Here is a 13085-nt window from a genome sequence, read left to right on the forward strand (position 1 = left end):
GACATGGTCAGAGAGCCAAAGCCACTGACCACTTGATGTTGCTGCTGTCCTCTCTCTGATCAGCAGGGCACTGTGGAGGACGTGGGTTCTGTGAGGCCTCCAGGAACCAGCACCAGCACGGAGGGCCTCTTCTGGTCTTCAAGTCTGGTTGGGCAACCCATGACACAGTAAAAAGTCATGTGCTGACAGGGGTATTTCCATCTATTCCTTGTAACATGTGTCTGTCTCCCAACTGCCCTTCAAACACTGCCCTAACTAATGCTGGTTTCGCAAATCTCTTCCTTTTTTTCTGTGACTTGGCAAAAAAATCACACCAACTCATTTTTCAGAATGATCTGAGGGAAGTTTTAGGAAATGTCATTTCACTGTCTCTCATCCCCAGCCCCATATATTGTGGGGAAACAAAAGGTTACAAGTACAACATACAGCTTGCATTTGCTTAGGAGAAGAGAAGACGACGTAGACACACATTCCCACATACTCAAACACACACTGACAGGCAGGAAGAGGAGGAAAAGAGAAAAAGGGGGGCTTCAGAGGCAGAGCACAGAAGCAACTCAATAGGCAGTCTTTGGAGGCTCCACATATGCAGGGTTGTATGGAGGTTGGCTGATAGGGTCTGGTACTCCCGCACCAGACTGAGTCTTGTGGTAGCCAGGAGGTCCAGTAGGCTGGGCAGGGTAGGGTGGCGGGTACTGGGTTGGATAAGGTGCAACGGGCATCCTGGGCTGGACAGGTGTAGGTTGGTAGCCTTGGTACATGGCCCCAGGGTGACTGGATGGCACACCTTGCTGTTGTGGGTATGCAGAGTGGACCACAGTAGTCGAAGTGGTCATCACCACAGGTCTGGGCCTTCGACAGGTCTTGTACAAACAACAATAGGGATACATTAAGCAGAGGATGATGGTGACCACAGTGAGCACAAAGATGGTTGCTCCAATGCCCACGAATATCCCGAAACTTTTTTCACTTGTCCAGTGAAACCATCTATAGTTCCCACTCCTGTCTATAAACCCTACCTTCCCAGAGATAACAGATGAACCTTCACAAAGCAAAAGGGAAGAATTTACCCTGGTGGGGGGCTATGGTCAAAGTCAAAAATTTTCTCATCTTTTTCTTCCCACTCTATTGATCTTCTAGTCACTGCTGGTGAAGAGCTTGGTATTAGGCAGTTTTTCCCTGTTTAGGAAACCATATGATGAGGTCTAGAGGTTAGGGATGCTAGAATGTCAAAATCATGACACTCAAGTGCTGCCTGAAAGAATTCGACCCAAGCCTTCTTTCAGCCAAAGACAAAGTTTACTAAAGATCCACCAAGCTAGTTAGACTCTTAAGGAATCTCAGCATGTGTGAGCTATTGGCTAGATTGTAAAAATGTGAGCAGTGGCTAGATTATAAGAATCTCAGCCTGCCTCACTCTTTTGTTTTTGTTTTTCAGTCTAGTCAGTGGGGTCAAGTGACTTGCCCAGGGTCACACAGCTAGTTAAGTGTTATGTGTCTGAGACCAGATTTGAACTCAGGTCCTCCTGACTCCAGGGCCAGTGCTCTATCAACTGTGCCACCTAGCTGCCCCGTACCTCACTCTTAAAAATACTGATTTCTGCAGGTGATAGAGAGGATAGCAGTATTATTTCACAGCAGAAATTTTCCGATGTCCCTCATTATGCAATTCTTTACTACCCTCCAACATAACATCTACATGACTTCAGATTTCACTCTTGTCTCTTTGTGTACTTTTAAAAAGAAATTTCTAAATAGTCTTTCTTTTGTTATTTTATTGTGCTTTTATTGTTAACTCCATTGATATCTTTCTCTTTTTAGGTTTTTTTTTGGGGGGGCTATTTATTTCTTTATCTGTGCCTTTTTAAATTGCTATTATTTGTTTAACATTCTTTAATATTTGATATCTATTTGGTGTGTTTGCAAAACAAATAATTTGTTTAGTTCTGGTTTTCTTTGCGAGAATGCTTTAAATATATCTTTTATATTGTTATATTTTTATATTGTTATTCATGGTTAGGTTCAGGTTTGCAGGGAATGTCACCTTGTGTTAAATCTTAAGTTCCTTTGCTCTTCAGGACACGCCTTATTCCATTCTCTCCTGGGGTTTTTGGTGAGTGCAGAATAGTCTTAGATTATTAAAATATTGCCCTTACATTTGAAATTATTTTTCCTGTTCTCTTTCAGAATTTGTTTGTCACTAGAATTTTTTTTTTCCTACAGGCAATCTATGGATTATTTTGATTGGCAGTTTGTTTTCTGTTTTCAGAAGGGCAATTTTCTTGTATTATTTATTGCATTATGTTATTCAAGTTTTGGTTTTTTTTTTGGTAACTTGTCATGTTCTTCTGCAAGATCTATAATCCTTGTCATCTCTATGCATCTTGTATTTGAGATCAAAATATGTTGCTTGTGTTATAATCATGTTTTCTTCTGATGCTATTTCTTTTTTGCCTCTTTTTTTTCAACTTCTGTGTATTTGCATTACCAATTAGTTGTTCTATCTTTTGTTTCTCCCATTATAAAGGGCTCAGAATTTCCAGCCAACTCTTCATTTCCCACTAGCTGCTCTGCTTGGTTTCAAATCCATGAACATCATGTGCTTTTTACCCTTTGGTGCTCCTCCCACTTTCAACTTTCTTTTGTGTATTGTCTTCACAAATCCCCACGCTCCCCTCCCCCCTTTTAGTTGTAAGCTCCTTGAAGGCAGGAACTGTCTTTTTTCTAATTTGTATGCCCAACACTTAACCCAATACCTGGCACATAGTACGTGCTTAATAAATGTTTATTGACCATAGAATTTGCCACTGTGGATTCAAGTTTTTCTATTCTGCAAATTATTTCTACTGCTCAGATTAGAATTCTGCTTTTACAATTCTTATTTCTCTCTTAAACCATTTTGGTATATGCTGCAGTAGCTTCATGTTCTCTTGAGATTCCACAAGGTCCTTTGTCTGCCTCATTGGGTTGACATTCTCAGTTCTGTGGCTGAGTATTGTTGCAAAGAGCACCTCCATGCTACATTCCCAGAGAGAGCTTTTGCCTTTTGGTTTTCTGTGGTGCAGAGGCAAAGAGAGCTGGGCAGAGTTGAGTTCTGTTTGCAAGCCTGTCTGCAGGCTTGTGCTGCCCTGCCTGAGAGTGGCAAACGGTTGGGGAAAGGGGTGCTAAATTGTTATAAAGATGACCCCAGACTCAGTTCTGAAGACTTTTTATTAAAGAGGTTGAAGTGCGTCATTTTGATTCTCCCGAGAAGCGGGCATATCTTGGAAGGAGAGAAAATGCGCGCAGTAAAAAAAGCCAGAGCATATAGTTAGTAATTGCCTAACTCCTCCCTTCTGGATCAGGATTGGTCTTAATCCTTCTGGGTTACAATCTTTCTTATATGCCCCACTCCTAATATACATTATGTGCCTAGAATTGTGTTATCACTACCCCCCTGGACGGAGAAGTTAGCCAGTCTGTGCTGATTTCTTATCTACTTAGGTGGAAACTTAACTCTTTCATTTCTCACATAAGTGAAAGCAAAGATTAGGATTTTCTGCTATTAAATTTTATTTTAGAGAAGTTTGATAGGTTGTGACAATCAGAGAAAGTGACTAATTCTCCATCTTGTTGTTTACATGACCCAAAGCGTCCCCTCTCCCCCCAAAAATTAGTAGAATTCAACATGGGATGTATTGATAACATATCAGATGTTTGGTAAATCAGTTTGATATAATCATAGAATTTTAATTAGAAAGGACCTTATAGTTCACTAAGCCCAACTTACCACCTTTCTACCCAGGTAAAGCAGAGAGACATAGGGGAAAGAATGCTAGAGTCAGAGGGTGTGGGTTCAAATTCTGCTTCTGAGGCTCATTATCTGAATGACTTCAAATATGTCACCTAACCTCTCTGGGTCTCAGTTTCCTTATGTATATAATGAGGAGATAGGACTAGATGTCCTCTGAGGCCCCCTCTAGATCTATGATCCTATGAATTCATCCTCCAAAATCTCTAAAAGGTGGTCATTTAGCTTATTCTCAAACATTTGTAGAATTAGGGACCATATTTTTAATGGCCCTGTTCTATCATTGGAATGCAATAAAGTATTTATATTGAGCCAAAATCTGCTTTCTTATAAATTCTATCCATTGATCCTCGCTCTGTTCTTTTGAGTAACCTAGAGGCTAAGTGCTGTCAATTCTCCCTTCATTGCATCTCTCGTAATATGCCCCTTTTTCTTCTCTGACATTGCCACCCCCCTGACAAAGGATCTCATTACCTCCTATCTGGCCTATTGCAGTAACTTGTTTGGTCTCCCTGACTCAAGTCTCCCCACTCCAATCAATCCACTACTTAACTATTAAAGTGATCTTTCTAAAATGCAGGTCTGATAATATCACCTCCATCCCCTACCACTAGTATATTCAGTAAACTCCGGTGCCTCCCTGTTATTTCCAGGATCTAATATCAAATCCTCTATCTGGCTTTTAAAGCCAAATAACCTGGCCCCTTCCTACCTTTCCAATCTTCTTATACCTTGCTCTCCTCCTTGTAACTTATAATAAAGAGAAACTGGCCTTGTTGTGCCCTGCATACATTACTCCATCACTCTACTCTGTACATTTGCATTGGTTATCTCCTCTGCCAGGAATTCTATCCTTCTACATCTCCATCTCTTAGCTTTCTTCAAGTCTCAGCTAAAATCCTCGCTTCTGCGAGACACTTTTCCTGACCCTTCTTAATGTTCGGTGCCTTCTCTGAGATCATCTCCAATTTATCTTATACATAATCTTGTTTGTACATAGTTACTTGTATGTTGAACTTCCCATTAGACTGTAAGCTCCTTGAGACCTGAGACAGTTTTTGCCTTTCTCTGTAACCCTAGCACAGCACAGTACCTGGCACACAGTAGGCACTTACTGCTAGTTGACTTGATTCAACTGAGTCTCTGGACCTGGAGTCAGGAAGATCTGAGCTCCAATCAGGCTTCAGACACTGCGTGACCTTGGATGGGTCATTTAACCTTTGTTTGCCTTGGTTTCCTCATCTGTAAAATGGGGATAATAATTGCAACCTCCCAGGGTTGTTGTGAGGATCAAATGAGATAAGAATTGTAAAGGGCTTAGCAAATTGCCTGGCACATGGTAAGCTCTCTCTCTCTCTCTCTCTCTCTCTCTCTCTCTCTCTCTCTCTCTCTCTCCCTCTCTCTCTCTCTCTCTATATATATATACATATGTATATATATATGTGTGTGTGTGTGTGTGTGCATGTATATATATATATACATATATATTACCTATTATTATTATTCTAAGTTTTCTTTTACGTACCCCCTTCTTTATAGGCAAAACATCCTCCACACCTTTACCTGTTTTTCACATGACATGATTTTCCAGACCCTTCACAATCCTGGTCACCCTCCTTTGCATGGTGCTTCAGTTTTTATGAACACTCTTAAAATGTTGTTCCTGGAGACAAACACTGAACTCCAGACATAAACTGGCCAACATAGAACACAGCAGAGCTATTATGTACCTTGATCCCAACACAATATTTCAATTAATCCAGTTTAAGATTAAATTAGCATTTTTAGTAGCTACATTATGCTACTAGTACATTTTGAGCTTGTGGTTAACATAAATCATTTCAACTCTATGATATTAAGAGAAATTACAGCAGTGAAAAAATGTTTTTGACTGGGCTATAAGGATATATGAACATGTAGAAAATAGACAAGTGTGAGAAGACTTCTATGAACTGAATGTAAAGTGAAATAAGCAGAAACAGGAAAAGAATATACATCAAATATATCAAACACATAGCTGTTTACAGCCTACAACACTCTGGAGTAGCGTGGGAAGCAGATTTAAATGTAATTGGGAAATACTTAACCAAATAAAAATACTACACAACATAGATAATGTTAATGTGTCGTTCTCTGAGTCAATATGTGCCCACAGGGATCCATACATATAGTTTAGTGGCCCCTGTTTGTTTAACACCACTGATAAACATAATGACTCAATGTAAACAGAGAGAATAAAATCAATGATGAAAATTGAAAATGAATGCTATGTAATTATAATGACCAAGCTCGGCCTCATAGAAGATATGAGAATGCACCTCTCTCCCATCTTTGTAGTAGTAGCTGACTGAAGGGTGGGTCTGTGGAGGTGGAACACAGCATGAGATGATAAAGCTGACTAATATGTGGGTCAGTTTCGCTAAATTGCTTTTTATCCCCTTTTCTTTTTTGTCCTTTGATATAAGGGATGGATCTTTGTATGGGGGAGGAAAGATTTAATCATCTGAAAAGAAATTTGAACCCAAGTCTTTGTGACTCTAAGGCGGGTTAGTAAACTGCTCCCCAGGGAAAAGGCATAAACACAGCTCATGGAGGGATGCCAAATTTTGAAGACCAGTGACTAGCGGACCAGATAAGTGACAGGCACCATCTGTTGGAGAAGAGCTAAACTGCAGGCATCACAAGCAACTGAGCAGCTGCATCAGTGAGAAGATTAATATCACCAGCCAGGAAATAAGAGAGTTATATATGACACAAGTCTCTCTGTTTCTATTAACTTGTCTATGAAATTGTTCATGTTTCAAGTGTGATGTAACATCTTTGAAGGAGAGGACTTTCATTTTGGTCTTTGGGGACAGCTAGGTGGCACAGTGGATAGAGCTTGGGCCTTGGAGTCTGGAGGACCTGAGTTCAAATCTGGCCTCAGACACCTGACACTTACTAGCTGTGTGACCCGGGATAAGCCACTTAACCCCAATTGCCAAAACAAACAAAAAAAACATTTTGGTCTTCCTATCCTGAGTATCTGGCACACCTGACACATAGTAGGCGCTTAGCAGATGTTTATCAAATGGAATTATAGATCCTATGTGCTTTTATGGGGAGCTGGTAGCCACCCTCAAGGAACACCAAATAATGACATTCTAAGTCATTCGGGGGTAGACAGTAAACCAAGGAAGTTATATACAATTTATGTTAACCACAAGCTCAAAATCTACTAGTAGCATAATCTACTAAAAATGCTCATTTAATCTTAAATGGGATTAATTGAATAATGAATATAATATTATTGTTTTGTAAGAAATGATGCACTTAGCACAGTGCCAGTAAACAGTAGGCATTTAATTAATAACTGACCAACTAAAGAGAAATGCAGAGAAGCATGGGAAGATTTATGTGAACAGATGAAAAATGGAATAAGAAGAACCAGGAAAACAATAAACACAAATGACCACAACAATAACAAATGGAAATGACAACAACAAAATGACTAAAGCTGAATGCTATGAAACAATAATGACTAAGCTTGGTCTCAAAGAAAAGATATGAATGAGGATGTAACTTCCTCCTTTCTTAGACAATTAATATAGAACAAGCACCCACTATTTGTCAGGTGTTGTGCCAAGTGTTAGGGATATGAAGACCAAAATAGAAGTCCTCTCCCTCAAAGATCTTACATCACACTTGAAACACGAACAGTTTATCATGAGAAAAGGTTGTTCTTCTGGATATCAGAAGACTTAGTTATTTCCTAATGAAAAATTCAGAACCAGGCAAGGCCTCCAGCATGCAAATTAATGCAATAACTGAAACCTAAAAAAGGTCATCTAGAAATGAATGCAAGTAAGAGGTGAAATGATGATCAGTGTTAACATACTATAAAGAGATTATGTCTATTATAGCTTTTAAGTCACATCTAATATAAGAGTGACTGGACTATTATGAAGAAATTGGGCTTATATGGCATGGTTAGGACTGGGAAATTTTTTTCCTTTCTCTTTTTTATTCTTTGTTATAAGAAATGGCTTTGGGGATGAGAGTGAGGAGAGATGAGCTGTGAAATATAGGTATTCTTTTAAAAATGTCAATAAAATTTTAAAAAGAAAAAAATTCCCCAACTAGCAAAGATTTAACAAGTTGCAGATTGTATGACCCACTCCCACCTCCAAACTTCCCCATGTCAACAAGAGGACACCAGGACTCTGCCCTGCTCTAACTAATGGATCTTTCCATCTTTCTTCGAAGTTCACAGTAGAAAAATTGTTAGTAATCTATGGAAAAACACCAAGACATAGAAATTGGTGGAGATCAAAAAAAAAAAGTGTCTTCATACATAATGTACTCTGTTCTCCCATGTACTGATGGAATGAGTTTTTGGACATGTACTAGTTAAAACCCAAATGGCTAGTGATGTCCAAAGCTTGTGGCTGCAATGATGTGCTTAAATGTATAGAATGTGTCCATTAAAAAAAAAGTACAAATTCTGCTTTAAAAAAGGATAGGCTGTGTCTAGCATAGAAACTACTGCTAAATAAGAAATCTGATTATATATTTCAGAATCTCCCACAGTTTTCTTCAGTAGAGAATGCTTTAAGATCCACTAAGTGAGCTCTTTCCTCCTCATTCTCATGCATGTCTGCCCTGCCTTGGTTTATTGACTAGTGGTAAATGAGACATTAGAGACTTCTGTCATCACAGGGCCAACATCAGTAGCAGCTGACAGACTTGTGGGTATGTCTGACAGTGACCCTGTCATTGTGTCCCCCCTACTCACAAGCACCCAGTAAGAGTGTGATTGGTTACTGGTATTTCCTGCCTTTAACATGCTGGAAAAGATCATAGATGTGGAGTCGGCCAGTATCCCAGAGGCCATCTAGTACCCATTCTTGTGGCTCCTGATTTCAAGAAATATGATTTCACACCTCACCCTTTCTCTTCCCTTCGTTCTTCTAGATTATCTTTCTTTTTTGCATTATTAAATTTTATTTTTAATTTATGGAATAAAACAAACATTTCCATAATATAGTACAATAAAAAAGATGATTGCACATGAAACTACAAATCTACTATGCACAACTTGCTATTCCTTTCACATATACAATAAAATTATCATGTAAATTTCTTTTTTTTCTTCCCTCCCCCAGCTCAGAGATGGCACACACAAGATGACACAGATAGGTATATATATGTAAAATTATTCTATACATACTTCTATTTATCAGTTCTTTCTCTGGATGCAGATAGCATCTTTCTTCATATGTCCTTTATAGTTAATTTGGGTATTTATAATAGTCAATAGATGATCTCTTTCTGTTAGCTTCCTTTTCAAAGACTTCTGCCCTCAAATTCCTAGCCTTTGGTTTTCAATCATTCTTTCATTATGTGTGACTTAAAAGCTACAATAGACATAATTTCTTTATAGTATGCTAACATGGGTCATCATTTTACCTCTTACTTGCACTCATTTCTAGATGACTTTTTTTAGGCTTCAGTTATTGCATTAATTTGCATATTAGAGGTCTTGTACAGTTCTGAATTTTTCATTAGGAAATAAGTCTTCTGATATCCCGGAAGAACAATCTTTTCTCATGATAAAGCATGCTCAGTTTTATAGGATATGTTCTTTTGTACTGCCGACTAGTTTTCTTCACTTTTTGTTATATCATATTTGAGTATTTTCTTTAAATTCTTGCTATTGTTGAGTATTTTTATACTATGGACATTTTTTATTAATTTATTTTGATTAATCAACAATCACTTCCATATGCTTTTGAGTTTAAAATTTTTTTCCCCCTCCCTCCTTCCCTTCCTCCCCAAGATGGCATGCAATCTGATATAGGCTATACATATACATTCCTATTAAACATATTTTCACATTAGTCATGATGTAAGGAAGAATTAGAACCAATAGGAGGAACCACCAGAAAGAGGAAACAAAACTCAACAGAAGAGAAAAAAAATAGCAAATAGTATGCTTTGATTTGCATTCAAACTCCATAGTTCTTTCTTTGGATGTGGATAGCATTTTCCATCACAAGGCCTCTGGAGATGTCTTAGATCCTTGTATTGTTGGGAAGGGTTAAATTTATCAATATTAGTCATCGCGCAACATGGCTGTTATTGTGTATAACGTTCTCTTCTTCTGCTCACTTCACTCAGCATCAGACCATAGAAGTCTTTCCAGGTTTTTCTGAAGTCAGCCTGTTCATCATTTCTTATAGCACAATAGTATTCCATTACATTCACATACCACAACTTGCTCAACCATTCCCCAATTGATGGGCATCTTCTCAATTTCCAATTCTTTGCCACCACAAAAAGAGCTGCGATGAATATTTTTGTACATGTGGGTCCTTTTCCCATTTGTATGATCTCTTTGGGATATGGCCCTAGAAGTGCTATTGCTGGGTCAAAGGGTATGCACATTTTTATAGCCCTTTGGGTATACTTTCAAATTGCTTTCCAAAATGGTTGGATCATTTCACAACTCCACCGACAATGCATTAGTGTTTATGGACATTTTTTTTTTGTTAATTTTGTTGATTATTGTTTTTTGTTGATTTTTTTGTTGATGTTCCTTCTCCTGGTAACTTGCAAGACTTTCTTTTTTCTTTTTCTTTTTTTTTCTTTTTTCTTTCTTTTTTTTTGTGTGTGTACTCATGGGGTCAAGTGACTTGCCCAAGGTCACACAGCTAGTAAGTGTCAAGTGTCTGAGGCCAGATTTGAACTCAGGTCCTCCTGACTTCAGGGTAGTGCTCTATGCACTGTGCCACCTAGCTGCCCCTAGACTTTCTTTTTTAACAGTGAAGTTTTGGTACTTGATAACTACATTTCTAGGTGAATAAACTTTCAAGTTTCTCTCCATTGACATCTACTAGATTCTATTGTTTTTACTCTTGCCTCCATCTCCAAAATTTATGGGCAAATTTCTTAAATAATGTTCAGGATTATAATATTCAGATTCTATTCATATTTTTCTGGGATAGCATTAATTGTTCTCATTAAACTCTGTCCTCTAGTTTTGTAGTTTTCATATATAGACATGTCAGGTCTTTAAGTTTTTCTGTTTTTTATTTTGTTCTGTTGTTTAATTCCACACTTATATTTTTCATTCTGAGTCATCACATTCCTCAGAGAATCTGCTGGTTCATTCAGATGTTCTACCACCTTTATTATGTTGTTGATTAATTTTCTTAAATTCTTTCATCAGTTACCTTATTTCCAATCTCATGGAAGTCAGTTCTTTATTATATGTTACTAGGATTGTGAATTACTCTGGAATTTCTTGAGATGTGTCCATTTTCTCTTCTAGAAATGTTGTGGTCAACTTGTTCTTTCTTTCTGGATAATTCATTTTTTTTTTAGCCTATGGTATCCTCATTACATTGGAGTCTCTTTTATTGATTACTCTTTTTCAGGTCTTTGTCAATTTTCTTTTGAGATTTTGTGTGTGTGTGTGTGTGTGCTATCCTTTTCCTTTTTATTTTTTATTTTTTTTTTTGTTTTTTGGTGGATTTGTCATTCTTTAATGGTCATTCAGGCTGTCTGGGTTTAGTCACAACCACTCATTGTTGCTCAGATCGCTTCATGTTCTACTCCTCTTGAAACTCCCTACATTTCCTCATACACATAGTTAGCATCTCAACTCATTACTCATACACATCGATACTATCTCAACTAATTCCTGTCTCTCATGCATAGGACTCATTATACCATTCCGCATTCTGAACATTCTTTTCCTTTTTTTGAACACATTATGACTTGGTACTGAATATCAGAAATATTTTTATCAGCTACTCATATACTAAATTTCCTACCACATACCAATGACCTAGTTTCTCACACTTTGCCTCTAACAGCAGCATCAAGGGTACATGCCAACATTGTAAAAATCAAGTGTGGAAATTAAATGGCCGCTAAGATCAGCTGTGTGTCCCTGCAATCTCAGGCTCACAGCTGTTCCCTTTTGCTAGCATCCTCAGACTCATTTATAAACATTATTTTGGAGAAAAAGAAGAGAATATTACTGTCTTGTTTACTTGCCAAATCTAATGGCCTTTTTTCTGTCCTACTTTTTCTTGACATTATCTTGACATTTCTTGACACTCTCGTCATTTTTTATTTGTTTATGAAATTCGTTTCTTAAAATTTTGAGTCCCAAATTCCCTCCTCCCACACCTCTCCCACCTATTGAGAAGGCAAGCAACATATCAGTTATACATGTGAAGTCATACAAAACATTTCTGTATTAGCCATGTTGGGGAAAAAAAACCCAAAAAAGCAAGAAACATAAAGAAAGTGAAAAAAAAATGCTCCAATCTTTTCTCTTCTCTCATTGTTGTTGTTTAGTACAGATTAGGCATGTCCCAGGTTTTGTTGGCAGAGATACTGCAGTAGTTTGCTATTTGCTTCTCCATCATTTTACAGATGAGGAAACTGAGGCAAATAGAGTTAAGTGACTTGCTCAGGGTCACACTGTTAGTAAATGTCTGAGGAAAGATGAGTCTTCCTGACTCTAGGCCCAACTCTTCTATCTACTGTGTCCTTCATCTGCAATGACACTTTACGTTTCTTTGAGTCACAGAGGAAATAGCAGACCACTCCAGTATCTCTGCCAGCAAAACCCCAAATGGGGTCATGAAGAGTTGGATGTGACTGAAAATGACTGAAAAAAGTTGCAGGTGGAACGATGTCTTGATAAGTGCCTTTTCTCATAAAGAATGAATGGAACATGCTAGGACATTGCTGAACATGCAGAATCTTTGCATTAATGCTTTCTCCCCCTTGGATTTGTTTGAGAATTCTTTGAGAACTATCTTGAGAAATCTACTTTGTCCATGGTAATTATGGTTTTTTTTTTAATATTTCTTTTTTTTCTTTTTTTTACGTTTAGGCAATTGGAGTTAAGTGACTTGCCCAGGGTCACACAGCTAGTAAGTGTCAAGGCCAGATTTGAACTTCGGTCCTCCTGACTTCAGGGCCAGTGCTCTATCCACTGCACCACCTAGCTGCCCCTAATTATGGTTTTTTTGTCCAAACATTTTGAAGAGAATTCAACTTCTCTTTTATTCAGGTATGACATTAATAATATCAAAAATAATATCTGTGGAAATGTCCAACCTTTCTATGGTTTCTTAAATGTTACTGTTACTGATTACACGCAATGAATACACTTGTCAAGTTAAGATGAATTTATTAGTTTACTAATTGGTTTACTATGTGTCAGGCACTGAGCTAAGTGCTAAGGACACACACACACACACACACACACACACACACACACACACACACACAC

At 38.0% G+C, this 13085-nt stretch overlaps 1 pseudogene; it reads right to left on the bottom strand.

Moving 5' to 3' along the window:
* Positions 1-557: 557 nt before the first annotated feature.
* Positions 558-13085, bottom strand: part of LOC114028096 — a 13537-nt pseudogene continuing 1009 nt past the window's right edge.

Source organism: Vombatus ursinus, unplaced genomic scaffold (genome assembly GCF_900497805.2).
Source record: "Vombatus ursinus unplaced genomic scaffold, bare-nosed wombat genome assembly UNPS02014870.1, whole genome shotgun sequence".
In the NCBI taxonomy this organism is placed as follows: Eukaryota; Metazoa; Chordata; class Mammalia; order Diprotodontia; family Vombatidae; genus Vombatus; species Vombatus ursinus.